This window comes from Mesocricetus auratus, unplaced genomic scaffold (genome assembly GCF_017639785.1).
Source record: "Mesocricetus auratus isolate SY011 unplaced genomic scaffold, BCM_Maur_2.0 Super-Scaffold_100009, whole genome shotgun sequence".
Taxonomy (NCBI): domain Eukaryota; kingdom Metazoa; phylum Chordata; class Mammalia; order Rodentia; family Cricetidae; genus Mesocricetus; species Mesocricetus auratus.
In genome coordinates this window covers 13,713,743-13,739,791 of record NW_024429193.1, presented here as the reverse complement: position 1 = coordinate 13,739,791, position 26,049 = coordinate 13,713,743, and the positions used below count along the sequence as shown (strand labels likewise).

Here is a 26,049-nt window from a genome sequence, read left to right as displayed (position 1 = left end):
GGTTCCCTTGTGACGTCCTTGACCCTCCTGGCTCATACAGCCTTCCATGCCTCTCTCTTCAGTGGGCTTTCCTGAGCTCTGCCCAAGGCTTTGCTACCGGTGTCTGCATCTGTTCCCATCAGTTACTAAAAGAAGGCTCTCTGGTGACAATTGGGGTAGTCACCAATCTATGAGTATAACAAAATATCTTTAGGCATCATTACATTGACACCCCCCCCCATTCAGTTGTATTTGGTTCTATCCTAGGACTCGGGCCCAACCTCTGGGTCCTGGCTCTCCACACAGTGTCAGGGGTGGCTCCCTCTTTGAGGCCCAAACCACGAGTGGGAGCTCATGCCTGACACTTTTTGGATGGTTAGGAACTGGAAGCTAGAGACATAGGGTAGAACTGAACACAACTGACAAAAAAAAAAAAGGAAAAGAAGAAGAAAGAAAAAAACTCATTTCAATGATTCCTAACAATATTCTGCTATACTTACAGATAAGTATATTTTCTTGGTTTCATTCCAACTGCATACATATATTTATTGGTAAAGTTGCCTTTGCCTTTTATGTTTGTGTGGAGATAGACCTCACTTCTAACTCACACTTCCTCAAAGTTCATAATATTTATGGATGATGTGGTTCTTACCTTGGACATATTCATTTTGCCAGTCTTCAATAGGATTTCTGTGCCTTTTATAAATTGGCTGTCTTCACTGCAGTGATGTCATTAATACTGCGCCAATCTTCAACATCCATTCCAAATGTCCTTTCAGATGGGTTTGTTCACACGAGGGCCACCACGCTGCCTGGGTTGACGAGCCCTTGTTATCTGTACTCATCCATTTACCGTATATAATTCCCCTCAGTCTGAATTTGGTCATTTTATTCTCATGACATTATTTAATATGTTTCCTCATCTCCATTTCCTGTAAACTAGTAGTTAGGGCCAAATCCTGATTGCATTCAGGCTTTACTTTTTTCCCTTGGCAGAGATGCGTCCTGAGAGGAGCTGTGCTTTCATTCCCTGGTGTATCCCATTAGGGGCACTGTGATGTCTGCTGTCACATCCATTAATGTTAAAGTGGATGTGTTTTGGGTGATGTCAGGCTGACTGGTTCATTAAAAAGGTTAGCTCAGCCTTTTTACCCAATACATTTAAGCAGTCACTGTTGATTCTCACCCAATCCGTTATTTAATGAAGGAGTACTAAAATGGTGATTTTTGCTATTATTTGTCTACATTTATTTATTGCCTACATTTGTCTGTCTGTGTGGAACCGTCCCCCATGTACTGGTTATTTATTCTGACAGAAGGACTACCCGGGGAAAGTAAGATGGACGTCCATCTGCAGGGTGACCAGCACCCCACCATGACATGCTTTGTTTTCATTGAGACGGCTTCATTTGGTGAATTTCTACAGAACAGAGGGTAGATACAGACTCACTTCAGTATATTTATATATCACAAGTCAAAATAACACTCCAAAGTTTTCTTGTTTGAATTTAATCACATCTTGGGGTTGGGCTTGTTTTGAAACATGTTTATTTGTGTCCCATGTGTAGCGATTTTTCAAGTTTCAAAACAGGAAGCTCCTACTGTCTTCACTGCTTTTCATTCCTTCAGAGATGTTTAGCTCTCACAAAGCTTCCGACTTCGTTTTGCTATGAAGGGTTATGAAAGTTACATTTTTCCCACTTGAAAATAAATGGAAACAATGCTGTTTGAAAAGTAGACCTCAGCTGCTTCTCATCTGGGTCCCAGTCACTAATTAGCTGCCATTTGTGTTTCCTTAATCTTAAAAGAAAGTCCAGTTCTTTGAATAATCTGCCGAGGGGGAAAGATATACTCTTAGAAGTAAGGAGAAACTTCAGTCACTCCCACAGTTGAAATTACTAACTCCTGCCACAGAGAGATTGATGAGTGATGACATGGCAAGTGATTGCTTAAATTTTTTCCCATTGTTTCTTTTGAGTAAGAGCAGAAACTTGACTTCTAAAGGGTGATTTTCTAGATTTCTGGTAGGTGTGACAGGGCTTTCTATACATATAATATGTAATTTTAGTGATCTCAGTCTATTTAAAGATGGAAAGTATGGTTTATCAGTGGCATTGTAAGTCATTTTCATCTTAATAAAATCCTTTTAAGGCTGTACATTCCAATACTGAAGTCTTAAGGTAGGTTGTGTACACCCAGTATGCAAGGCCATGGCTTTAATTACTTCCTCACCAGAACTTCAATTATGCCAAGTGCTTTTTAATTATCCTGTATCCCACACATCTATTCTTAGTAAAAAGCACGCCTTTTACAGAGGCAGGATACTCCTCTGTGGCAAGAATCAACTTGCCACTTAGCAACCCCACCCATGAAAAAAAGCTCAGTTAATTAAAAGCTACTAAATTAAGCATGTATTTTTAACAGCTTCAATTTTAAAGTCAGTTTTGGAATAAAAATTGAAGTTTTTTTGGTTTGTTTTGTTTTTAGTACAAAAATGCTATGTTGGCATTTGAGAGTATTTTAGGGTTGCATTTAGATGTTTGGGGCTGTCCCTTTTAACAGAACATAGGTAGTTTCTTACAGCATGCTTTTCTTTGTCCAAAAGTGGATATATTTAGCAAATTTGTCTGATCCCATTTTATTTTTTAATTACTTTTGCAAAGAAAATTCTGAGCAAAGAAATAATAATAGGAAAAATGGAACACCTGAAATACTAGCCCCTGAGAGGTGGTTGCAGGGGGCTTGGGAAGTTCAAAGACATCTTCAGCTACACAGTAAGTTGGAAGCCATCCTGGGGTTCATGAGACCCCCATCTCAAAGATAAAGCAACAGCCCTCAACCTTGTGCCCATCAAAGAAAAACAGTTTTTAAAAAAGAAGTATTTATTCAAAGGTAAGACTATACAGGAGAGGGGGGAAATTAGGAGGCGTGGGTATGGTTGGAGAAACATCTTAGTGAAAAGGAAATAGCATTTCATATACTGATTACAACAGGAAGTACAAACTGAAGAGGTAGCTCAATATTGGGAAAAATTCCATTTTCTTCTTTAATACAAATACACAGCATGCAAAGCTGGGGAATGTTCATACAAGGGAAATGCTAATTACAGGTGCACAAAGCACGTGACGCTGAATAGTATGTGTAGTTGGTTGGCTTCTTTTTTCCTCTTTCAACTCTCAACTCTTTGGGGGCCCCGCCACACAGATCTCAAGTCACGCGGAGTCTTATTCTTTCTTATGAGTGCCTGGCCCTAACCTGGCTTGTTTTTAGCCAGCTTTTCTTAAATTGACCCATCTACAATTTGCCTCTGGGCTTTTACCTTTCCCTATTTCTGTATTTTTCTTTACTTCCTACTCAGTGGCTTGCTGTGTAGCTTGGTGGCTGGCCCTTGGAATCCTCCTCCTTCTCTTGTCCCTAATTTTTCTCTCCCAGCTTTCTCCTATTTATTCTCTCTGCCTGCCAGCCCCCCACCTACCCTTTCTCCTGCCTAGCTATTGGCCATTCAGCTCTTTATTAGACCAATCAGGGGTTTTAGACAGGTAAAGTAACACAGCTTCACAGCATTAAACAAAAGCAGCATAGAAGAATGCAACACATCTGTGCATCATCAAACAAATGTTCCACAGCGTAAACAATGTAACAATCTTAAAATAATATCCCACAACAAAAATATTCTTTTGAAAAATAGTTATTAGCACCTATGATGTTTGAGGCTCTCTCCTTAATTTGGAATAGAATCTGAATTTGGAACAGAAGTAGACACTGTTAGTGTTAGTATTTAGACATCTGTACTGGGTTGCTCTTGGAATCCTGGCAGGATAAACCCTCAGCTGCAGTCACTATGAGCATCACCTGTGCCCGTTCACTGTGTTCCCTTTCAAAGTGCCCTGCCCACTTCTGCTTCTTCTCAGACTTTCATCTCTGCCCCTCTCTGCCTCTCTTTCCTCTCTCCTGCTCCTCCTGCTCCTCCTGCTCCTCCTGTCTCCCTCCTCCCCTTTCCTCCTTTTACAGTCCCTTTCACTGATGAGAACCCCTGCACTTGTCATATGCGGTCTTTCTCTCTTGTGCCACTTTTTGTGAATTACAACATTGGTTCCCTGACCAGGAAGGCTCTCCTGGCATTTCCTCCTCCCTGCGGGCAGTTTAAGGCACGCCAGGACCCTGGGACCTGTTCAACATACAACAGCCTGGCTTCTGCAGATCTCTGGATCCCTCCATCCCACACTGGCATGATTGGTGAACCCCCTCCCTTCCCACCTCTGGCTGCTCCCAGAAGTGAGGCCTCATCTCATCTCTCGAGTACAGTTTCTCACCTTTGGGCCTCCTGAAGTCCTGGTGCCAGGCAACCACAGCTCTCTTAGGGCTCATGGGAGCCCTTGGCCCCCGCCCTTTGTGTGACGGCCCACTGGGTGGCTTGTGCTAGTCTGGGTCCTTCGGGCCCTGTCCCTTGATTGATGGATCACCGAGGCAGCTTGTGCCTTTCTTGCTTGATCCTGGATTGATAAAAACTGTTGGATCTTGTTCTGCCTCACGCATGGGGAATAAGCCTACCAAAAGTCGGCACTCCACATCCTGGTATTTTATGGGGGCTTTGCAACATTCTGCCAGTGATCCTGATGGGTGGAAGGAGGTACACCCCCTCACGCTTTCACTTCTACTTTCCCCGTACCCCAATAACCCTTTCACATCAGCTCTGCCTGTGAGGCACGCTTGCTCAGTGGCAGAGCTCCCGGAAAGGTAACCACTTCATGCTGGGACCCGACCACCCGCTCCACCCTCAACAGATTCGCTCTTTCCACCTGCAGCAAATCTGCCTTCTCGTTCACTGGTGGCTTCACCTTCCGTTCAGTACTGGCAACTGGGTCTCTGGTGGGGATACCCACCTCTGACCATCTCCCTAGCTGTGAGGCTTCCTTTTTCCAGCACAGTCTTCTCGACTCCTGGCTTTTCTCAAAGTCCTGGTACCAGGTAACTGTGTCTCTCTCGGGCTCAGAGCCCTTGGCCCCTCCCTGTGCTTGACAAATCATTGAGCAGCCTGTGCCTGTCTCAAAAATTGACCCTCTCCGAATTACTGAACAGTAGGAATTGCAGACCTTTGGTCCTCTCTGCCTCACTCGTGGGAGCTGTGTCGACGTCTATACCTCCTTGCTCACACTGGGGTGCTTTCTGGAGACGCACTGACCATTCCTAACCAGCTATGGTTGCAGGACCACTGCTGTTGGCCATAGAGCTGCAGGCGCAAGGCCACCAACCATGTCCAGGTGGCTGTGGTGATGGGAAAGGATCAGGTCCTTTAAGCCCTAGGGAGTCCACTCCAATCCACCAAGGACAGCATTTTGCCAGGTCCAGGTGGCACCTGATGGTTCCACAGAGTCTGGACGGTGAAGTGAAACAGCCAGCTACTCCAGGATGTGGCCAGCACCCCAGTTTTCCCAGGACCCCCAAAGATGAATGATAGCCCCCAGGTCAGTAGGACCTGCTATCCCTTTCTAAAGCTTTGTCTTATTATAATGGAGGAATGTTAGTATGTAGGCATTTGTACTGGCCTGCCCTTGGAGTTCTGAGAGGATACATCCTCAGCTGCAGTCACTAAGAGCACCACCCATGCCCACTCACGATGTTCCCTTTTAAAAGGGCCCTGCCCAATCCCCCTCTCCCCTCCTCCCTCTCCCCTCTCCCCTGCTGCTCCTGCTGCTCCTGCTGCTCCTATTCCTGGAGGCTGGTCTTCCCCTCCCCTTTCTCCTTTTTACAATCCATTTCCCTAATAACCCCCCCCCACTTGAGCTCTGTTGCATGGTGTCCCTCTTGTGCTGCTTTTTAAAACTTAACAACAGTTAGCGCTATCAACATCTGTTTTTCCTAGCTTTGTCTATTATACAGCTGGACTGTTTCTCCTTGTCTTCATCTATTACAGGTGCTGGATTAGTTGAATATGCAGTTTCCCCAGAGTTTCTTACAAATAAACACTGCATGAATAAATAGATAGAAAGAAGGCCACTGATGTCCCATCACCTCTTTCCAGTGTGTCTGGAAGTGCTGAGGCTGTCTAGGGCAAGGAGCCTCAGAGGCGTCCATGACCCCACCATAGCATCTGCGCATTGCCTACTCTGGGATTTCGTGTAGCAAAAACATAAGCAACCGCTTGTAGCTGCATGTGCTAGTGAGGAAAATATAATCAAACGGTAGTAGGCGACTTTCAAGGTCCTAGTTCAAATTGTGGTGACAAGTCTCCAAGATGGTGCATAATGACCCCTGTCTCCTTTATACCAGTGTGATCCCTCTTCCACTCTCTATAGGGCCAGCCTGTAGACCAATAGGATGCAGCAGCATCGAGGGTGTGTGACTTCTAAATAATCTGGTTATGAAACCCTACAGTTCCCTCTCTCCTGGACTCCCCTCTCTCCCTCTTCCTTATTCACTCTGGGGAAGCCAGCTGCCCTTGTTTTGTGAGCACACCCTAAAGCCCTCCTCCATGAGGAGATCCCACAATGAGACACTGGAGCCTCTTGCCAAAGCTGGCTGAAAGAATGGATTCTGTGATTTTGTGGTCCTTTCAGATGCCTCCGTCTTGGGAGAGACCTGGAGACTGTGAACCAGAACCACCACGCTGACCTCTCCCTGTGACATAATAAATACGTTTGTGTCATAAGCTTCAGGATGTAGGAACAATTTATTACTTACCAATAGGGAACTAATAAACCAATGGATTCATTACTGTGCTGTAAATAGTGTACTTTTAAGGTATTCCATTCATCAATATTTGGGTTAAAGCTCTTCCACAGGACAACATGGAGAGGGTTCAGGAAATGGCTGTATCCTGTGTACACTGTAGATGCTTTTGTTCATATTAAGATACATAGCTTGACATGCTGCTGCCAGTACCTGTGTTCATTGTTCAGGTTAGAAGAAGTTCCACACTTCCCCAAACTGCTGCTTCTGCAAGTCAGTGAACACATTAACAAGCAAGTCAGTTTCTCCTGGGGTTAGTCATTGTGACAGAACAAGACAAAGAACTGACACGCCGCGGGTGTGGGTTACTTATTTAAAGAGGGAACAATTTCATTTACACCTGGGTGGGCAGAAAACAGACATGTGATAGTTACTCCAGCCAGAGGAGGAGGGAGCACCAGGTCCACAATGGGAGGCAGGGAATTGTGGGTGAGACACAGTGAAGAAGAAAGGGAGGAGAGGGTCCGGTGGTGTTTGTTGCAAGAATTAAAGGAGTTGAGGTAAGGCTCTGGGAAGCTACCTTTGTAGGAAGCTACCCTGGAACAGCCTTCCCCAGCTGCCCCATGGACATACAACTTTCTTTGTGATTTACATGTTAGCCTGTTAGCTTTGGGCCAATCAGAACCAAGAGAGGGCGTGCCCAGCTGAAAACTGGCTCCAAGCTGTAGAGAGAGAGGGATAGAGGAGAAAAGAAAACAATAACAAAAACCCACGTCGGGTGTGTTCATCTATAACAATAGCATCCAGCACATGGTTATGTGACCATTGAAGTGGGGAGTAAATGCTCTCGCAGGTCTCACGGGGTTCTAAGTCCAGCTCACTGGCTACTGGCACCATTGTTGTCTGTCCACAGAACAGTTCACACTCCCTTGCTGTACCACGTGTGATGAGCCACTTCCAAAAGGGAAATAAATCCTCCTCCACTCTGGTCTCGGACAGCTTCCTACCAGCAGGTTGTCTCTGGGAAACAGCTGAGAAGGGTGTGTGGACATGACAAGAATATGACAATCCCCCGCCCCACCCCACCCTCACCCCTACTGGTGAGGAAAGTCCAGGAAGGAGGAAGTGGGTATAGGAGGCCAATGAAATGCTAGGTTTCCCGGTGTTTTCAGCAAAGCCCGCCCCTCTCCACGCCATGGTTCCACGCAGTCAGCTGGCTCTCCAGCTCCACAGTACAGGATTCGAGTTGGATGGGCACTGCGTTTCTTTTCTTCTTGTTGGGATGAAGTAACCCAACGAAAGCCACTTAAGGGGGCAGAGGGTTGGTTTGCTTATCTTACAGTTCCAGGGGAATCCAGTACATCACACAGAGGCAGACAAGGTAGCAGGCAGGGAAGCCACAGCGGCAGAAGCAAGGAGGGTAGCTGGCTGGTAACACTGCATCCACTCTCGAGAAGGAGAGAGGACCAAGTCCTAAGGTCTACCTGCAGTGGACCACTTCTTACAGGAAGGCCGCACCTCCCAGAGGGTCCACACTCTTCCCAAGCAGCACCGCTAGCTGGGAACAAGCGTTAAGCCCCCGAGTCTATGGGGGTGGTGGTATTCCACATTCAAGCTACAACACTGAAGAAGGTAGCTAACTTCATGTCCATAATAACTCCCGTTATGACTCTGGAAGAAGTCTGGTGTCCCAAGTTGACCTTATTAAGGTTGGGCTGGGCTTGCTCACTCCTCTGCCCCAAAGCTCAGGATGCAAGGCCTGTCACTGAGTATAATCTGTCACCTATTTTTAATATAGTCTAGCTCCTCACATATATTTAATAGTATGTGGTGTATTTCCATAGTTCACATTAGCTGGTGATCATTACTAGTAGAAAATTCACATGTAAAAATAAAGTGGATAGAGGAACAAAAATATGGGAATTCTACTTGATTCTTTTTCTTACACTGGTCATAGCTAAGATAAACATGGTACCATATGTCTACCATGCCTAGTGACTTAACTCACATATTCAGCCAGTATAAAACCATTAAAATGCCATTCCAAGCCACGGAAACACCAGCATGAAATTAAGTTCCTTCTAGTCATCACCTTTTAATTTTAAGAAATTGGAATTAATTTCAAAGAGCCACATGTCTGGCCAAGGTATTTTAACATTGGGGAAATTACAGAATATTATATGGAAGGATCAGTTTTATATCAAACCAATGCCCCCAAGCAGAATCAAGTTGGACTTTTCACCATCTCTCAAATGGAAAATATTTCCTCTAAAATATTTCAATTTGAAAAGTTCCTGGCATATGTGTGTATATAAAACGTTTCCCCTTAACTGTGGAGATAGAGGTTAAAGCTCTGACCTGAGATTTTATTACTATTGGGAATTGTGTAGCTATGGTTTGAATGGTGGAACACATGGTTGGAAATTTGTTGGGGGTTCTGATCTAAAGTGATTCAGAAAGAAAAGCCATACCTCTCAGGTCTTCCTATCTTTGGTGTGGTGCTCACTCTGAAACTTCTTTTAGTTGGATAGGATAAAAGAGCTTGGGTAAAATCTAAAATCCTAGCAAGGGGACCGATAGAGGGTCGTATTAGGTAATGAGGAAGGATGGGGAGTGGACCACAGGACACATGGTGCTTGAAAGAGGAAGAGATGGGGTGCATAAAGGGGAGAAGAGGAGTAGTGGAGGTAGGAGAGAAGAAGGAACCCCAAAACACTTTGTTCAAAAATATCCCAGTGCTGTATAAGACATGCTTGGTCTGTAGAAGTACAAAGAGGCTGAGCCGGGAGGCTACGTTAGTTGGTAGAGTGAGGACCAAGAGGCGCAGACACGGGGACAGGATGGGGGACAGCTTATGTTGCTAATTCCACTTACACACATTTTGCTGCCATTTTTAATATCAATTGTAGACTATGCTTAGGACTTCTCATTCTGGTTCTTCTGGTGACATTGTGACTGTAAGGCACCCCACACGATTGATTCTATGGCAACTACAAAGTGAGGGGGCAGGGTGGATGTCTATGACATCTAAAGATATCTAAGCCCTGGCCTCATTGGTTCTGGACCATACACTCTGATCGGGGGGTGGGTTTTATTTAACCCCTATTACCAGCAGCCTGGTCAGCACACAGTGCCAACCCAGAATGAGATCACATTTCTTTGTTAAATGTATGTTTATATAATGAAGAAAATTTCATTTAGGCAGTCATTGAATGAGATGTGTGAAAATGAAGGTTCCTTTGAAATGCAGAGTGCTGCCACCCACTCCCTACTCAGCCTTGCAGGGGCGGGGTGAAAAGTCTCATCTGTGATTCCAGAGGAAAAAGCTGGAAACTCCGTTGTGACTTGGAAAAGGTTTTGCAGAAAAGTAATCACATGTGTGAAGTAAGAATCCATTCATTGAAGAACCCCATCACTGCTTAGTTTCTGTGCACTGGTTTTCATGTGGACTCTGTCATAATAGTTCTTGGTGGATCGGTGGGTTTGTCTCTGCTCCCGCTCTTGCTCCGTGTTCTGGATGGAGCAGAGATGGAGTGTGTGGTGATATATTGTTTATGATCTAATGAAGCAACTGGATATCAAAATACAAAGCTAGTCATAGCTACAGAGACAGGCAGTGGCGGTACATGCCTTTAATCCCAGGACTCAGGAGACAGAAGCAGACAGATCTCTGTTAGTTCAAGGCTGCACTGAGCTACATGAAATTGATTAAGTCTAAAAGAGAAACATCTCACACAAAGATGATCCCAGCACTTGGAATCCCATGCCTTTAATCCCAGCGCTAGGGAGGTAGAGACAAGAATGATATGGCTGGGCAAAGAGAGGAATATAAGGTGGGAGGAGACAGGAACTCCAGGTATTTCAGTCAGGTTTCCTGAAGAGCCTTGTGCTCTGTGGATTCATGGAGACAGGATCACCCATTCCGTCTGAGGTAGAGGTAAGAGCTGGCTGCTTTGCTTTCCTGATCTTCAGCTTGAACCCCAATATCTGTCTCTGTGTTTTTATTAGTCATGGTACAGGAGAAAGACAGCAGTCGGCACCCAGCAGGGCTCTTACAGTAGCAGAGAGACTGGGGAGAGGAGAATACATGGGCAGGGGATCTGGGGAACAACGGGAGGAAGAAACTGGGGGAGGCCTTTTGCTTCGGGGAAGAATCTGTTTGTAAGAAGACATCAGTAGATTTGAGGGTGCTCTATCTGCCCTGTGAATGTATCCTTTTCACCAGCAATGGCTTTTTCTCTCTGGAATCAGCAACACATGCTGGTCCTTCTCTCCAACCTGTCCCTATGAAAGCTCCTCTCTGTCATCTCTGCCCTTTCAGCTATACCTGCATGAGGCTGGATGGAGACAGGATAAACATTGCTTAAAATGCTGTTATGAAAACTGGTCAACCAAACATTTACGTAAACTTTTAAAAGCTACCAAACTATCCTATCCAATGTGAATTGTTATAAACTTTATAAAAAGTTCAAAGGGACAAGAAAAATTGATAGTTTGGGCTTGTGGAAAACTGGCTTTCTTTAGTTGATTTTTGGCAAATTGACCTTGAACTCGTTGAAGGATTAATACACATTTGCTTAGCAGAGATAGGAAGGGTGCATTCTGGGTATTTGAGAGTCAAGTTGGAGATGTAAGCAAGAAATAAACATTTTTATTTCTTCATCAAAAGTATCAGAGCACAAAACCTACCAATATAAACAGCAATTTAGGCCACATGAAGCTTATGTTGTTGTTCTTTGTATAAATATCTTCTAAAATGTGGGTTTTAAAACACATGGAGAGAGACATTCCAGAAATTAGGCATAAATTAAGAATCTAATAAAAATTTTATGAATTTGAAAATTTCAATAAGGGCATAGAAAGCAGAAATTAAAGAATACATATGCAATAAACAAAAATTAATAAATGACATCAAGAGCAGAGCTTTTGTCTAATACTCCAATTATAAAGATAAATCTTTAATAAATCAGACAAGATGAAAAATAAAGAACATAATTACAAATAATAGACGTTATAAAGATGTATTTTCATAGAGGTTAAAAATAAAAGCATAATGATAATGTATAACTATCAGGAAAAACATATCTAGATTAAATAAGTTAGAGATTCTCAATCTTCCTAATGCTGCAACCCTGTTCTACAGTTCCTCATGTTGTGGTGACCTCCAACCATAAAATGATTTTGTTTTTCATTTATAATGTAATTTTGTTAGTGTTATGAATAATAATGTAAATATCTGCTATACCACCCCAAAGGGGTCATGATCCATAGGTTGAGAAACACTGGTTTACGTTAACTCAAATCACCTTAATAAAAATACAGAAGCCTAAATAGGTCAACATCCATAAAAAGGTGTCTTAGAGATGAGAAATTCAGCAGTTTTCTAGATTATCGACAAAAGCATCAAACTATGGAGTCCAATCTCAGCTATGACAATGGAAACAGTGTAAAAAGGCTAAGGTGCAGCAGGGTAGACAAGCAAGTTTCAGGTCTGGTGCCCAGCATCATAAAAATATATAACACCATCGATCAATTAGCTGCATCAAGATAATCTCTTAGGTCAGGCTAATAGCAGAGATGTCATAGACTAGTTGGCTTGTAAAGAGCAGAAATGGATTGTTCTGCCTTCTCAAACTTGAGGTTTAAGATCTGGGTGTCAACATGGTGAGGTGATATGGAGGGTCCCCTGCTGAGTTACAGATGGCTGACTTGTCACTCTCTTCACGTGGCACCCAGCAGAGGGGAGTGACAGCAAGAGATTCTGTGATTCCTAGGACACTGATGTCATTCATGAAGTCTCTGTCTTGTGTAGTGAGTCTTTCTCTGTCCTGCCAGCTCCCAAGTGATGTCACAGAGACTTCTTATTAATTATGAAAGCTCCGTCTTTAGCCTGGGCTTCTCTCAACAAGATCTTGTAACTTAGATGAACACATTTGTACTAATCTACATTTTGTTATGTGGCATTACCTCTCTTTCCTCTTGAACCTCCTGTTTCCTCTCCATCTGGCTGGCTTCTCCTGTCCTAGATTCCTCCTCTCTCTCCCTGGAAATCCTGCCTATACCTCCTGCCTAGCTGTTGGCTGTAGCTACTCAGGAGGTAGAGGTAGTCAGAGCTCTTTGAGTTTGAGGCTACTCAGGGCTACATAGGAAGTCCTAGGTTGGCCAAAGTTGCATAGTGAGACTGTGTCTAAAAAGAAAAAGAAAAAGGAAGGAAGGAAGAAAGGAAGGAAGGAAGGAAGGAAGGAAGGATAAAAATAGAGAAGGAAAGTAATATCAAAACCTTGCTTAGGGGCAAAATAAATGGAAGCATGTGTCAAGTTTCTAGATACAGCCTGAAGGTAATAATGGTCCCTTAGATTATTCAGTACCACACAGTGGAATCCTGCAACTATAGGGCAGACAGGAGCTAGTTTGTGCTAAATATGGAAAGTAAGTAGTAAAGGAATGGTATAAAGTAGGGGGCATTCTAAAAGACGTAACTATTTAACTGCAATGCTACAGCAAAGTAGCAATAAAGTATGCTCTAGAAAGACAGGTTAGACTGTCAAAACAAACAAAATCATTGTTTGGATGACTGAATGCCTACAGAGCCTATAAAGGGCATGAAAGGACATGGTTGCCCTTTTTACGTTCCTTCTTCCTGTGGTAAATCGAATGGGGTATGTGTGGTGTGTGTGTGTGTGGGTTGTGTGTGTGTGTGTGTGTGTGTGTGTGTGTATGTGTTTGTAATATATTTGTAATACAAAACATTTGTAATATATTTTTAAAAATACATAAAAATGTGCACGTGTGTACAAACGTGTATCAATAGAATATGGAAAATATTTGAAGACACCGAACTTTAGGCAACAAGGGACAATGATCACTGAGAGGAGAAATAAACAAGAGGAGCATGCCACTGTCCCAGCTTGCTACTGAGCTTCCAGCAGGCAGAGCTGGGAGGGGAAATTCAGGTGAGTGTGGTAGACAGATGAGCCAGGCCAGAGTCCAAGGAGATAACGATGGACTGAGGTAAACTGCCTCTATATACAGAAATGGGTTTCCCTTTAGTATCAGAAAAATGTAGGCATAGACTTTTACTACTTCTTCAAAACACCATGTTGGATATTTTAGCCTCCAAATAACACACAAAAAATAAAGGGCATACAGACCAAAGCCACCTTCTCAGATGGCACGATCACCTACCTAGTAATTTCTCCAAAATCTTTATCACTGAAATCTTTGAAATGCTTGGTAGAACTAGTAAGTTCAGCAGGGCCACAGAGCACAAGGTCCATGTACAAAGTTAATTTTTTGATACAATAGAAATAATAGCTAGACTGTGTTTACTGCTCTGTAATGACAGCAGGACCTCAGAGAGTGAAGCCTAGAAAACAGGTGGACTCAAGTCTCCTGTGACAGCCACCTTTATTCAGAGCATCAGACAGTTTATACTCTGGGGGTTAAGAAGAGTCACACAAATAAAGTGCCCAATCACAAGGACAAGTTGCATGTGGTGGGTAAGCCACATGCAGCAAGACCATGTTTTGTTTCTTGTTTATCAAGACAGGGTTTCTCTGTAACTTTTTGGAGCCTATCCTGGCACTGACTCTGTAGACGAGGCTGGCCTCGAACTCACAGAGATCCGTCTGCCTTTGCCTCCCGAATGCTCGGATTAAAGGCGTGCGACACTACCGCCCGCTAAAAAATCCCATGTTTTTCCATAAGCAAACAATAGCCAGTTGCTGTGACTAACCAGAAGTAAATTCCTATCCACTACACTTGGGGTGGGAGAAACGAAAGCATAGTCCAAGAGCAGTTCCGTTTTTACGAAGAAACAGAGGTATCAAGTCTTGGTTTTCTCACAAACACTCAGGTCTCCTTACATAACTCCATTCTTAGGCTGTATTTGGATAGGAACGTATTTTAAATTATCATTTACAACAACAATGTGAGCTTTCCCTGGATACGCCTAGAAAAAGCTATGGAAGTTCTGCTCACTGAAAGGTGTGCCACCCTGAAAAATTAAGGAACAGCTAAAAGCACAAATACACTTTGATCATGGGCCAGGTGACTTGACTTATAAATTTACTGTAATTCCAAATAAAATACAAAAAAGTATCTTTTTCTTACAAGTCTCTTTTTTTTGTAGACATATCAGAAATGGTGTAATGTCGCGTGATTATCAAGGCTATATAAAGAAAAAGATCTCCAAGTAGCTCATATAATTAACAAATGTTAAAAACACTGTTCGTATTTCATCCTGTAAAGGGTTACTTGGTGCTAAGTAGCCACTGTGAAAGTCAAAGGCAGCATACTATGTTAGGTAAGAATGTACCAGATTAAGGGAAGATTTCTCACAACACATGAGAATCATTTTCAAAACCAAAGAGAAAACTTGGTTGTGTGAAAAATCTGTGAATGTCGTGAACTTGACCTATCATTAAGCATCCCTGAGGGGAGTTTTGAAAAGCACTGGGAGAATTGGATTCAAACTAAGTAAAATTTTGGAAAGAAGGTGAAATAATATCCCAGCATTATAAACAGGTAGACAGGTTCAGCCCAGCCTTTCTTCTTTTTGAAGGTATGTACTTCTGAAGTGCTTTTTGTGAGTTTAAGCAGGAAATAGAAAATCTTAATGTCTTATGGCTTTAACATTTAATTTCCACATAGCTGTGAACCTTCATAATGGGAAACTGGTCCATTTTGACTGCTTGCCAAACTATTACTTAAATTCATGTTTCATGTCACTTTTCGTTTGAGACACTTCTGGAATTAGGCATGACCCTTCTGTTGCTGGAAATGACACTGTTTTATTTCATTTAACTTTTATTATATTTATTTTATTCTGCTAAATCTGTAATGAAACTATTTGAAAGATCACATTTCTAAGAGTTCATTAAGAAGAAATGAGTTCAATGATGTTACTGAAAGGGATAAACTAAACTCAAAGGCTTAACTTAGAAATAAAGGGACCAGACTCAGCCCCTGCTTTAGCAGTCATGACAGGCTACAGAAAAGACATATAGGCCTCTGACACAAGGAAACTCCAGATCCTCTGGCCTTTCAGAGTCTAGGGCCAAAACTGAACACAAAGAAACTCCAGACTACACACACACACACACACACACACACACACACACACACACACACACACACCCAGCCTGCTACATACTTGGTTCCTGGGAACTGTTTGGCCACAAAAGAAACTCAAGGAGAGAACAAAACCTTTCCTGTAGTCTCCAGGATACAGTTTTGAAGTGTATTGGTATATATGTACAACAAGTGACCTGCAAGTAACAAGACAATGCCATAGAAACCATGGAATGTTCCCTCTCAGCACTGACCAATGAAAATAATTGGTACACAGGTGTTTCATGCTAAAATATGGCTTTGAGAAATTCTCCTAATTGTTCCAAATGTTAACCGATCAGAAACTAACCTGTACCTACTGATGTAATCCTATAACTTTTGTCTTTAAAACCTAGCAGTAGGCAGGGAACCCTCTAGAGGCTGCTGTGTCAGCTTGCTAGACGGGGTCCCCGTCATGGTTGGATGAATAATCAATACAATTAAAACCTTGCTTGTACAGTTTAGTGGGTCTGTCTTCCTGGTGGTCTCTGGGGACTTAGAAACCTGGGCACAACAGTTACCAAGAGTAACTGAAATCAATGAAACCTCTGAAATCTTAAACAAAAGGGTCCTGACAACAGACACCAATACCAGGAAGGAAAAGAACTAATGTCAGTGCATCAAAATCAGAGCCATCTGGTGTTATCCAGGCCTGACCTTGTACAGCTGGAGTCCATCCTGGCTTTCCCAGGGAGAAGAGCTTTATGGACAGCTCTATGCCTTCTTACAGGCCATCAAACAGCATCTAACCCTGGGTGCTGAGTGATTCTGAGGGAGAGATCCCTGTGGGATCCTGCCAATGGTGAAATTTCCACTTGAAGAAATCTGTAGCAAGCTGGGTGCACTTCTGTCTGTGCTGCTCCTGACAATTCAGAATCCAACAGCATTCTCTCCTCCTTCCAAAAATCTTCCTCCTGTAGTGGGTTGCAATAAACTGATTTCTTAAATTAAGAGCCCCACTAAAATGTGTTTCTATCATTGAGGATTAAGTCAAGCCATTATATTGTTGTGTTTGCTTGTTTCTTTGTTGTTTTAAAACAGGATACTGGGATTGGTATGTAAAATAATTTTAAAAAGGCAACTCCAAGTGTAAGAGCTTACAAGTTTTAGAGGCTTTTTATACCTCATATAATAGTTCAAAGGTAAGCATTTGGGTCATACTTCACAAAGTCATCCAAATACCCAGGCTGGTGGAGCAAATTTGGCATCTTCTACACATGGCTTTTCTTTCTGGGTCTATGGAGTTGCTACAGTAGTCTTAAACTTCACTGTATCCACATTCCAGGCTACAGAAAGGAAAACCTTGTGGCATGCAAACAGTTTCTTTATGAAGGACGTGAAGTAGAGGTTTTAGCTAAAGCCTAGAAAGTAAACCATGACTTGAAGCCTCAGTAAGAGCCAGGAGAAGAAAATGTAAAACAAAGTGTAATGGTCACTACTCCTCTACCGGAAGACAACGTGCGATGGTCATTGATCTAGCTGAAACATCATCCACACAGGGTGCTTTCTCAGTGACAGGAGAAAATAGATGGCACCCATTTCTCACCAGACTCTCTAGCTGGTAGCCTGTCACTTGTTCCCTGACAGCCAGTTTGCCAAAACAAGTATCTGTGAGGGGTGTGGGGCCCCTGCGTGGAGATGAGAGCGTGTGGTTTGCAGCCTCTCCTCCTAAGCAGCGACGTGGCAGGGAGAGGCCCGAGCTGTTTTGACCCTCTTGGTAGGAAAGACATGCCTAGGGAATCTATTGAGCCTTGGGCAGCAGATCAGTACCCATCCCAAGTATACACACGGACTTTGGACTCCAATAGAACAATGTGAGGTGCACTCTCACCCAGAACTCTTGGGAAAGGGTCTAGGCCCTGCCCTATATGAAATGACACACTATGGACACCCCCATGGAGGGCCTCACCCTCCCTGGAGAAATGAGAGGATAACGGGGGGGGAGGGGAGGGCACGGGAGGAAGGGAGGGAATGGGAGAGGGACCTGGAACTGACTTGTGAAGCAACCTTGATTCTTATCTAAATTTAAACTGGAAAATAAAATTAAAAAAAAAAAAGAAAAAGACATGCCTAGATGCTAAACTATACCGACTCTTCCGTCCACTGTGGTGAGTGCTGCTTTGTGAACAGACGGCACTGTACTTACAGAAGTAGAGACAGCCAGCGCGTCTCCTGCTCTTCCTGGGCGGAAGGACCTGGGATGCATCATTAGGAGAGGACCGTATAATTGATAAGTGCTCCAAGGAAGTACAGGGCGGATATGTAATTATGTGTACAAGGACTTTGACCAAGGCTGAATGCCTTTTCTTCTTAAAGCAACATTTAAGTATCAAAAGAATGATGGACATGTGTTAACAAGTGAATTTATATCTGCTCATTGGCAGATGTTTATTATGGATGTTATTTTTTCTCATCTTTTTGTGTTATGCTAGTTTTAGTTTTGTTTGGCTACATTAGGATTTTTGTCACTTAAAATATTATTCGCTTTTGGAACAGGCATTTGTTTACTTGTCTTAAATATTAAAAGGTACAAAAATATATAGACCCCGATTCTCTCTTGCATTTCTAACATCTGCATCTCTCCAATGAGGGACAGTTGATGTTTATTTTACATTTATCCTTGATAAGAATTTGTATTTAATCAAGGTGTCATGGCACATGCTTGTAATCCCAGTACTTAGAAAGCTCAGACAGGAGCATTGCTGCAAGTTCAAGGCTAGCCAGGACTACAGAATATGTTCAAAACAAAACAAAACAAAAATAATCGATATAAAAAACTAGTGTTTATATAAAAATTAACAAAGTGTAGTGGTTTTCTTTCCTGCGGCTTAAGATCACAGATAATAGCAAACTGTATGCATTAATGCCCTTCCCTTCCTTCATTCAGTGTAGCATCTGGAAATTGTGGTATGTTGTACTGATAAATATGTTCTTTTGTGTTTTCCCACCTCTAACATTCCATTTTCTAGACACACAGTTTGTGCCCTTGCCCAGCATTTAGGACACTTCCAATATGCTCCTGCTATCCACAGACAGTGCTTTAACAAATAACATGCAAATTTATTTCATTGGTTGTAGGAGGAAGTCTGATGCCGCCATTAAACATGTGACTTACTAGAGGCGCATACAGATGAGGTAATAAAAGGGCGGTTTACCATACCGCTAACCACACCCACTTTAGGCAGGACTAAAGACCTATACGGCTGGACGTAAAGACGTATACGTACGTAGGCGGAACTACGTCACTAGCCAGGCCCACTTTTGGGCATGGCTAGGGGCGTTACGGGGGGAAGGCATAAAAGACAGCACACAGGAAGTCTCGCTCTCTTTTCCTGGAGTTCGGCTTCCGGTCCGGTCACTAGCTGAGAACTGTTTGGCTCCTCTGGGTTTGGTATCTTGTGAGTAATTTTCTACATTAAATACTTAGCTTTACTGTCAGTAATTGTGTGTCGTGTATCGTTACAGCGTCCGTTTAGCCTACAATTGGTAGTACTCTTAGTGTTGTTATCTGTGGAGTGCGTTCTTAACCCATTTGGAATTTTATTTTGAATTGTAGTGACCGACATAGATCAAGGTGTATTTTTTATTTAAATGGCCTACTGGTTCTCCCCCAGTGATTCATTGTAACATCTCATACTCTCACCGATTTGAGACATTACACTCACTATACATAAAGTTCTGTTGATCTCAGCCTATGACTGACTCTGTGCTCTGCTGATCTTTTTCTATGCCTGACTCTGTGCTCTGGTGATCTCTTTCTATGCCTGACTCTGTGCTCTGGTGATCTCTTTCTATGCCTGACTCTATGCTCTGCTGATCTCTTTCTATGCCTGACTCTATGCTTTGCTGTGCTTTCTTTTCAGCTGTCTCAAAGTCAGTGCTTTATTGATTGTGGAATTTACCTGACAGAAAAATTCTCTTCAGTGCTCTCCTTTTACTGAGATTTCTTGAATTCTTTTTGTTTCCATTCCAAATGAAATTGAAAATCCCACTGTCTAGTACTTTTTGGTACATTGTTGTCTCTGTTAGAGTTTTTATTGCTGTGAGAGACACCAGAACTACAGCAACTCTTATAAAGGCAACATTTAGTTGGGGTGGCAGCTTGCAGTTTTCAGAGGTTCAGTCCGTTATCACCATGATGGGGAGCATGGTGGCGTGCAGGCAGATGTGTGCTGGAGCTGAGAGTGCTCCATCTTGCAGGCAACAGGAAGTCACCTGTGTGTCACATGCAGGGAAGCATGAGGAAAAGAGGCCTCAAAGCCTGCCTCCACAGTGACACACTTCCTCAATAAGGCCACAGACAGTTTTCTTTTTTATGTACTTTGTTAGATTTTGCATCATTGTCCTGCTTCCTTTGGAATTTGTATTTTATAACAGTGTAAGTAGCATTAGAAAGAATTAGTTTTCAAAGGTCTTGTAGGATCCCTTTGCTAATGCTTTTCCTTGTTTGAACTAAGATGGGCAAGAGGTGACGGTAGCTCTTTGATTAATTTCTCTTTTGTCTATGTAAATTATATATGTATAAGTATGTTAACTGGGCACTGGTGGCACACGCCTTTAATCCCAACACTTGGGAGGCAGAGGCAGGCGGATCTCTGTGAGTTCGTGGCCTGCCTGGTCTACAAGAGCGAGTTCCAGGACAGTCTCCAAAACAATATAGAGAAACCCTGTCTCCAAAAACCAAAAAAACAAAAAAGTATGTTGCATAGATACAACATGTACTATATTTTGTTAGTACTGAAAGATGAACCTAGGGGTTTTGAGCATGCTGCGTTCAGTTTTAGTAGTCGCTAGAAAGAAAATAGCCCACTTTTGTAAGACTCTTTCCCTCACCAATGGTTCTTTCTAGTCTTTATCAGCACACTCTTCATTTCTTGATGAAGTTGGCTAGCATTTTATCTATGTCATTGACACTTTTCAGAGTATCATCTTTTAGTTTATACTTCCACTTACTGAGTTATTTTAGCTTTATTGTTTCCTATCCTTAGTTCTTAACTTCTTAAGTAGAACATTGAATTCATTTATTCTTGTTATTCGATGTTTAAAATCAAATATTGAAAGCTATAGTTTGCTCTTGGTATTTCTTTAGTCATCAGTAGTTTTATGAACATTGATTTTTAGATGTTAGTAATTCTAGTTTTGTATTTTCCTCTTAGATGTAAAGGGCATTTAAGTGAGACTTTATCAAATGATATTGGCTTTTGTTTCCTGTTTTTATTCTAGTTTCTTGTAGTTTTTTAATGAGTAAAGAATGTTATCCAAACTTCTGCTTTTGCAACATATTAAAGAAGTGTCAAATATTTCTGTGAATATTTCACAAACATTTAAATAGAATGTTATTTTCCCCTTGAGGCCATGTCCCTAGAAAAGTGGACAAAGTTTTCTTCTATTAGTAAGTATCAATTCCTTTTTGTGTTCCTTTTGCTAAGTTGGATTTTAGATAATTCTAATTGTTGTATGTTTATTGTGCATTGTTCTTGGCATTATCAAGTTCCTTTCTTTCCTTAATTTCAGGTATACCTTCTTGTTTAGTAGATTGTAATATTTGCTGTATATCCTCTTTCTGTCACTCCCTTTCTCTCTCTTCCATCCTCCTTTATCTATCTATCTATATCTATCTATGTATCTATCTATCTATCACCATCTTTGTGTCTGTCTCTTATTCTCAGAATATGCCATATCCATTTGACTACTCAGCATACCTTTAGGGTATATATGTTGAAGACAGTGTATAGTAGATTTAATAATGTGGTATGAAACCTGTCTGTATTTTACTTAAGCTTATGTACACATATCATTTTGGCTGATGATTGTGTTTGGTTTTTATTTCATTATCTAATGCTATATTTTCTGAATGTGTGGGCTATTTTTTAAGCCTGACTTATATATAAACCCTGCTACCTATTTTTCCTATTCCTTTTGGTGTATGATTCTGCAGATAGTTAGAAAGATTACTGTATTTAATCTCACTTTTTAAAATGATAGCTTTAACCTCCTCAGTTCCTCATAAATCTACATTAGTACAGATTCTCTAGCTGAATAAAATTAATACGATAGGTGGGAGATTAACAGAGGTAGACATAAGGATAGATCATTAGGGAATGGCTCACAATATTATGGATTTTACAAAGTTCCAAGGACTTTGGTGGGCAAGTTAGAGACTCAGAAACTCAGAAGAGATTCAATCACACAGTTCTAATCTATGTCTGAAACCGCAGATCCAGGAGACTTGTAGGTATGGGCTCCGTCTTGAGAATAAAGGCTCAGAACCAGGAGAGATGATGGTATACAGTCCCGTTGTGACCAGATCCAGTCTAAAGGCAGAAGACCAGTGTCCTAGCTCCAGATTAGTCAGGGAGGCAGAAGAAAGGGGAGAGAGCGAGGGGGAAGGCGGAGGCAAGATCAAGGGGAAGGGGAAGCAAGGAAGGGGAAAGACAGGGATAACAGGAGAGGGAGGGAGGGAGAGAGAGAAATCTTTATTCTTACCTTATTTGCTCCATTCAAACTTCAGAGTTGATTAGGAGGTTAAGTCCTTCAATGGTGTTTACATTTCTCCTTGATAGCTCCTAACTCAAATAATGTGCTATGAGACTAATATCTCAATAATGTGGCATAAAATCAAACATTAAGAGAATAAGACAAAAGTGCTTAATGTTTGTGTCTCTTTACTTTGTTATGAATGTGCTTATATTTAACACAAAAATCCACGTTGGAATGGTTTACATTCCACCCACAGAAAATCAGGAAATACTCACTTCTGTGTTGTGGGACTGTGACTGCTGCAGGCATTTGGGATTTTCACTTCCTGTTCTGTATCTCCCTTGTTTTGGCCAAGTTCCTCTGCTGTTAACAGTTCTTTACCAGAATTGAACCAAATCTTCTAAAGAGAATGGCATGTTACTAATCCTAGATTGGACTGGAGTGGTTTTATCTTAGTCATAGCGTGCTGAAGGATGTCCCAAGAGCTCCTGTATCCAGCCTCTCATCTTTACCTTTACTATGAAGCAGCAGTTAAGACTGTCCTTAGTGGTCAAGGTCAGTAAACTCTGTGGACAAAGATAGTGTCTCCCTTCTTTGCCTGTTGGTTCAGAGACTGCCTTAACTTTCAGTTCATTTTACTCATTGCTTTTCCCCAGGCAGAAGTTTTCTTCCAAAACCATCGCCATAAGTCCTCCAGAATATAAGGTTATGGAAATAGGAACTAAATATTTTGCTCATGGATCCTGGAGGCAAGAAAGTGTGCTACCTCTTTCCGGTTTCCTCTTGGCGTGTGGCTCATGAATCATGGCAATAGGAGAATCAGCACCATGTATTGGACACTGATTTAGAGCATACATAGCCCTTTGGATCAAATCACCCCATCATGCAAGTTATTTCCATGCAGCTCGTGCAGTGATTGCGTTTTCAAAGGCTACTCCACTAAGCCATGCTACAGAGCCAGTGTTTTAAGATGGTAGAGAGCATGACAAGATCAATGAATTCCACAAGTTGAGGAGCATGGCTGCACTTCTTTGGCTATGGAGTCAGCTCTTTGGTTATAAGCAATGCCCTGTGGAATATCACAAGGCATTCTTTGGCAGAAATACCGCATGTCAGAGGAACAAATTCACATCCACAAAGGAAGAAATAATCAACCTGCCACTAAAGAGCTGACTGACTGTTCCCGCCAGTGATGCTGTTTGGGGACTCAGAATTTGCCAGTGATGCAAGCAGACTGAGTACTCAAAAGTAGCCACCCTCAGTGCAGCCTGTATGAGTGGAAGTCAGTTGCAAAGCCTATGCATAGCCACCATATCTGTCATGTCCCTCATGTCATTGGTCAAAGACAGTGGTGGACGTGGAAGGAAAGAGACAGGTACCTACATATTCCCTCTCTGATGATGTCATCTTTCAGAGAGTGCTCATATAGAGAACAGATGTTCTCATTCTGAAACATGTTTTGGGGTGGAATTTTTTGGTTCAGTCAGAGATCAATCCATCTACCTACCTCCTTCTCAGATTTCCTCATCACTAAATTCCTGTCATACTCCTTCCAAGATCATCTGATTAAGCTATGGCCACAGTCCATATATTAGAATACAATCAGACTTCTGGCCATTTTCTTCTTAAGCAAGTGGATGTGTTGCTTAAGAACTTAGCTTCCTAGGAGAGTCTCTCTTCAGGATTGTTTTCCTGGGATGTCCCTGGTGGACTCTAGTCCTGCAGCTGTCTACTCTTGGGGGTGTGCTCATATCATGTAGAACATCTGTGATGGAGGATAGAATCTTCTTTTCCTCTGTCAGCTAATAATTGAGAACCTCTCGTGGGGCAGCAGAGGCAAGGTAAATGGATGCAGTGTTGGTTGAGGCAGGCCCTGCCATCTTCATTTAGCTTATCCTATGTGATTCTTCTCTTAGGAAGAGTTTCTATTTTGCTCTCATTGCTGTTTTTACAGTTATAGCCTTGCTTATTCTTGATCACTTATATATTTACACACATTGGGCCCTATATATGGAAAGGGATAATGGTATAATTGACGGTGTCATTTTAAATGACATCACTTTTTCCAGATCTATGGCAATGAATAGAATACATTTTCCTTCCAGTTTCTTTCTTATATTTTTGGTTGTGAGCCTACCCTTTAACGGCTGAGCCATCTCTCCAGCCCTCCAGTTTCTTTCTTATTCTCCCAGTTTTTAAGTGGTAGAGCCTCTACCTTCTTAGGGCATAAAAGAGTATGTATATCATGTATACTTTTATGTCACTCTGATATCCAAATTCTTTTAGTTTTATATAAACTGTACTGGCATCATGTACTGTCTCTTATTGAAAACCCTATGAGATCATTTTGTAGCTATTCAGTTACATACCTGCCTTAAGAAAAACTAAACAAAAACATCAGGAAATTACACAGTCAAAAAACTCAAGAATCATTTGAAAAGAAAGACATACTAAAGTGTTTTTTTCTGGAAGTAATCCTTTTCATTTGGCTTTTTTTTTCTTCTCTTTCCAACTTAAAAGAAAAAGTAAACCAAGAAATCAAATAGCAGCTATCGCCAAATCCATGTTGAATCCACATATGGTCTGGAAAAATTTGAAAGCTAGCCATGTGTAAGAAAATGCAGATGTTCAGCTCTTGACAGTATCAGCGTTATTAACTCTGTGTGATGATAAGACTTCACACAACACCCTGGAATCGATGTCCTTTCCTCTTTCAGAGCTCAAGGCTCCAGAGACAGCCCACGACCCACTGTCCTCAGTAGACATCATGAGGACCCTACTGCTTCCTGTTATCTGAACCTAAGTCTCTCCTCCTGATGTGGGAACTAAAGGTCTGCAAACACTGGGTGGGCCAAGAGCACTGGTTTTATTAGTGTTGACGCCCAGGTGATTGGGACTCTTCAGAAGAAAGTCATGAGTTTATCTGTTTCTTCTACCCTGTAAGTCACTTCAACTATCTTAGCTCTAGAATTTTCTTTGCCAGTTTCACAAATTCTGCTTATTTGGACATGAAGGCTAAAGAGCAATTCAAGAAAAAGTAGTTTGTATGTGGTAATTTTAAAAAGTGGCATTGTGTAATGTTCTTTGGTGACAGGCAGAAGAAATCACTGACATATTGTCATTGTGTCAACAGTAGAAGCACTGGAAGAGAGCACATGGGGAAGAGTCTAAAACTGTGCTCAATACTTATCAGCTCCATCCCATGAGGTACAACTGTCCAAGCCTCCATTGATTATGTATTGTTGGCAAGCGTGGGTTGACATGTGACCTGTACACCTGACTTGTAAAGCAGTGTTCTTGGATTTTCTTTCTTGAATGACATTTTATCAACACATTGGCACCAGCTGTGACTGAAGAAAACATTCAAAGCAGCCTATTGAAGACACGGCAAATAGGGATTTTATTTAGTCCAATAAAATTATTACCAAATGGCCATTTGAGAGCAAGGCAAACCTTTGAACACATTTTAGAAAGCAGCGGCGTTGAAAAACTTATGTATACGTTTTGGATCTTATGACTTGTTATGGCTGTTTCTAATCGATGTGTCTTTGAAACTTTGACTCTGATTTTCAAAACTAACTAGAGAGGTTATCCAGATGAGCTTTTGTTTGGAGACAGGGCCTATGCTGTGTACCTCAACCTATCTTCACACTTACAGTGTAGTTCAGGCTGGCCTTTAATATGAGCTCCTCCTGCCTCAGCCTCCGACTGTTGGGATTACAGCATCTTTCTTGCCCAGCTGTAAGTTTCCTGCCCATTGGATTTGCTCTACAGTGACTGAACTTTGAGTTCAGAGAAAGTGCCCTCTAG

General features: G+C 42.0%; 1 long non-coding RNA gene across 3 annotated transcripts in view; it reads left to right on the top strand.

The window, feature by feature from the left end:
• Window positions 1-25,672, top strand: part of LOC110343044 — a 33,325-nt gene extending 7,653 nt beyond the window's left edge. For 2 of the 3 annotated variants that reach the window (XR_005879285.1, XR_005879284.1), the window contains exon 3: window positions 24,957-25,672. This is a non-coding gene — a long non-coding RNA (uncharacterized LOC110343044). Of the gene's footprint in view, window positions 1-19,111; window positions 19,158-24,956 lie in introns of those variants that run through there. The other variant, XR_002385234.2, reaches the window with a different exon arrangement.
• The last annotated feature ends 377 nt before the right edge of the window (window positions 25,673-26,049 follow it).